The sequence below is a fragment of the Sorex fumeus genome, unplaced genomic scaffold (assembly GCF_029834395.1).
Source record: "Sorex fumeus unplaced genomic scaffold, SorFum_2.1 ptg000007l, whole genome shotgun sequence".
Taxonomy (NCBI): Eukaryota; Metazoa; Chordata; class Mammalia; order Eulipotyphla; family Soricidae; genus Sorex; species Sorex fumeus.
The window spans coordinates 7,657,134-7,661,752 of record NW_026606064.1 but is presented as its reverse complement, the minus strand read 5'-3'; positions in this window follow the sequence as shown (position 1 = coordinate 7,661,752).

Genomic DNA, 4,619 nt, shown 5'->3' with positions numbered 1-4,619 from the left:
AAAGGGAATGCCCTGCCACAGTGGCAGGGGGGATGGGGGGTGGGGGGGAGGGATATTATCCATGGTGGTAGAAAATGGGCACTGGTGGAGGGATGGGTATTTGATCATGGTATGACCGAAACTCAAGCACAAAAATTTGTAAATCTACAACTGTACCTCATGGTGTTTCACTAATAAAAAAAAAATATGATCCTCCATTTTTGCATCTCCCCTGCTCCCACCCCGCCCCACCCACCCCCCTGGGTCTGGGCACCCAAGGATTGTATTGGCTATTAAAAAATACCAACCCCCCAAACCCCCAAACTTTATTGCTTAAGATTCTAAAACTTACAATACAGTTAATGATGATTTTGTGTGTACATAATTTCAACACCATACCTATCACCTCCCCCAAGGGTCCAACACTTCATCTTTCTAACCCTCCCCCATACCTCATAAACTCAGTTCTATGGATCAATTCTCCTTTTGTGTTGCCTTTGGCTCTTTGTTTGCTACCTTGCTGTGTAGCTTTAAGTTCCATGTATGAGAGAGATCTTTCTGTATCTGTGCCTTTTCTTTGACTTGACTTCACTCAGCATGATATCCTCTAGTTCCATCAACGGGTCATGGCAAATTGCATGATTTTGTCCTTTTTCTCTCGTTCTTTCTTTCTTTCTTTCTTTCTTTCTTTCTTTCTTTCTTTCTTTCTTTCTTTCTCTCTCTCTCTCTCTCTCTCTCTCTCTCTCTCTCTCTCTTTCTTTCTTTCTTTCTTTTGCTTTTTGGGTCACACCCGGCAATGCACAGGGGTTACTCCTGGCTTTGCACTCAGGAATTACTCCTGGCAGTGCTTGGGGGACCATATAGGATGCTGGGAATCAAACCTGGGTCAGCTGCGTGCAAGGCAAATGCCCTACCTGCTGTACTATTGCTCCAGCTCGATTTTGTACTTTTTTAGAGCTGCATAGTATTCCATTGTGTATATACCAAGACCTCTTGATCTATTCATCTGTAATTGGACATTTGGGTTGTTTCCATATCTTGGCTATGTGCTAAGAGCTGCTGTGAACATAGGTGTGCCTATATCATTTCAAATTAATGTTTTTGTATTTTGGGGGGTAGATTGAAAAGTGGTATTTCTAGGTACTAGGGGAATTCTTCTGCCCCTCTTGGAGAGCCTGGCAAGGTACCGAGAGTATCTTGCCTGCACTGCAAAGCCTGGCAAGCTACCCATGACATATTCGACATGCCAAACACAGTAACAACAAGTCTCACAACAGAGACGTTACTGGGCCCGCTCGAGCAAATCGATGAACAATGGGATGACAGTGCTACAGTGCTATAGTTTCATACAAATGTTAGTATTTCTTTTTATGTTCCATGAAAAATACCTTTTGAGGTTTTTAACGGGGTGGCATTGCATCTGAATCTTGCTTTATGTAAAAGTGATCATTTTAGTTATGTTAATTGTTCAGCCTCGATTGACTATCTCTCCATTTCTCTTTTCTTTTTACTTCCTTGTTAAGTTTATTCCTGGGAAGTTCATACTTTGTAATGTGATTGTAAATGGAATTTTCTTTTCTTTTCTATATTTTGGGACACACATCTATGATGCTCAGTGCTTATTCCTGGCTCTGGGCTCAGGGATTACTTCTGAGAGCACTTTGGGGATCATTTAGAGTACTGGGAAAACAACCTGGGTTGGGTGTGTACAAGTACTAACTGTACTATCTCTCCAGCCCCAAGAATACGTATTTGTTTTTGTTTTGGGGCCACACTGGCAGAGCTCAGGTCTTAACTCCTGGCTGTGCGCTCAGGGATCACTCCTGGTGGTACTTGGGGACCATATGAGGTACCAGAAATCCAACCTGCATCGGCTACATGCAAGGCAAGTGCCCCACCACTGTATTATTGCTCTTCCCTACTCCCCAAGAATTTTCTTACTCTCTCTTCTAGGTTTTGTGCTTGTGAATAAATTTTAGTATGTTGATTTTGTAGCTTCCACTTTATTGTACTCATTAAGTGTTTCTAATACTTTTTTAGTAGAATCTTTTATTTCTTTATTTTTGACTTGAACTAATTATTTATTATACACTTAATTTTTATTTGTATAAAGTTATTCACAATGTCTTCACAGGAGAGCCTGGCAAGCTCACTGTGGCGTATTTGATCTGCCAATAGCAGTAACAATAACGGGTCTCATTCCCTTGACCCTGAAAAAGCCTCCAATACAGCAGCATTGGGAAAGATGAATAAGGAGAGGCTGCAAAAATCTCAGGGCTGGGGCGAATGGAGATGTTACTGGCGCCCCTCGAGTAAATCAATGAGCAATGGGATGACAGTGATACAGTGATTCACAACGACTTATTACATTCAATGTTCCAATACCAATTCCACCACCACTACACCTTTCCACTACCAAGTAGAATCTTTTAATTATTTATTTATTTTTTCAAGAAAATAGAAAAGTGTATTGGAAAGTAAAACAGAAAGAAACTCCCCAGCTAGCTAGGAACTTAATATAGGATTAGTTCCTGTTTATAAGGGAAATAAATTTATATGGGTTCTAGCAACCTGAGAAAGTAGTGGAGGATCGGAACGATAGCACAGCGAGGAGAGCGTTTGCCTTGTACTCTAGTGACCTGGGTTTGATCTCTGGCATCCTCTATGATCCCCCAAGCACCGTCAGGAATAATTCCTGAGTGCAGAGCCAGGAGTAACCCCTGAGCATTGCTAGGTGTGGTCCAAAAAAGCCAAAAAAAAAAAAAAAGAGAAGGTAATGTTCTCCATTTTCCTCTTAGACTTGGGGTTAGGTTTATAAATGGTTCAGGAAGAAAGTGAGCAAAAGAAGAATTTTAGAAGAATCTTCAGGAATTCCTATGTATTTTATCATGTTAGCTATACACAGTGATGATATTACATCTTTGTTCCCAACTTTGGTTCATTTCATTTTTTTAAATCACCTTTCCCCACTGATTTGCAATACCACTTTATGTTGAATAATTGTTACCAGTGGACATCTTGTCTTGATCCTCATTTTGGAGGAAGAACTTTTAGGTTTTGGACATTGGCTTTGATATTGATGTGGATTTGCCATATGTAAAATTTATTACATTGAGGTATATTTCTTCTTTTTTTTCATTTTCATATCAATTGAGTTTTTAATCATCAGTAGATGTGAAATCTTATCAAATACTTTTTCTGTGCCATTAATATGGTCAAATGATTTTATCCTTTTGATTGTTGCAGTCGTGTATTACATTGCTTGATATGTTTATGTTGTACCATCCTTATGTCTCTGGAATGAATCCCATTAGGTTTTACAATAAAAAATGAAGTTGAACATCTATCATGTATTTAAAAGACATTTGTATTTTCTGTCGATGGATTTCTATTATTTTACTGTATTAAACTGTGGTTCTTTCACTTTAGTTCTTAGAACTAATTATATAACTAATTATATCTAAAGATTTGTTGTCAAAACTTTCATTCTGTTAGTGTGATATATCACATCAATCCATTGATCATTGTTATTATTATTATTATTGTTTTTTTTTTTTGGTTTTTGGGTTGCACTTCACAAGACTCAGGGATTACTCCTGGTTTTGCACCCAGGAATTACTCCTGGTAGTGCTTGGAGGACCATATGGGATGCCGGGGATTGAAGCCAGGTCGATCGCATGCAAGGCAAACATCCTACCCTCTGTACCATCACTCTGGCCCCTGATTTTTGCTTCTTTTGAATAAATCTTATTTGATCATGGTGAATGATGCTTTGATGTATTTAACACTGTCCTCCCATTGTTCATCGATTTTGCTCGAGCGGGCCCAGTAGCATCTCTATTTTGAGACTTCTTGTTACTGTGTTTGGCATATCGAATATGTCATGGGTAGCTTGCCAGGCTTTGCTGTGTGGGCGAGATATTCTCTGTAGTTTACAGGGCTCTCCAAGAGGGGCGGAGGAATCGAACCTGGCACGGCTGGGCTGGCTGCGCGCAAGGCAAACGCCCTACCCGCTGTAGGGCGGGTATAGCACAGCGGGTAGGGCGTTTGCCTTGCACACGGCAGACCCGGGTTGGATCCCTCCGCCCCTCTTGGAGAGCCCAGCCAGCTACTGAGAGTATCTAGATATGCCAAACACAGTAACAAGTCTCACAATGGAGACGTTACTGGGCTTGCTCGAGCAAATCGTCTGATGTATTTAAATACATTTAAAAGCTTAAATTATATTTGCTAGTATTCTGTTGAAAATATTTGCATTTATAGTCATTAGGAGTATTGGCTTATAGTTTTCTTTTTTTGCTTTTTGGGTCACACCCAGTGATTCTCAGGGATTACTCCTGGCTCTGCACTCAGGAATTACTCCTGGCTGTGCTTGGGGGACCACATGGGATGGCAGGGATTGAACCTGGGTTGGCTGTGTGCAAGGCAAATGTTCTACCCACTGTACTGTCACTTCAGCCCCTAGTTTTATTTTCTTGATGTATCCTTACCCAGCTTTGGTATCATAAAATGAGTTTGAAATTTTTCCCTTATATTCAATTTCATATGAAGAGTTTGAGAAGGAATGGTAGTTTTTTCTTTAAATGTATAGTTAAACTACCATCAGAATCTTTTACACTGATAAAAAGATAATGTCATTT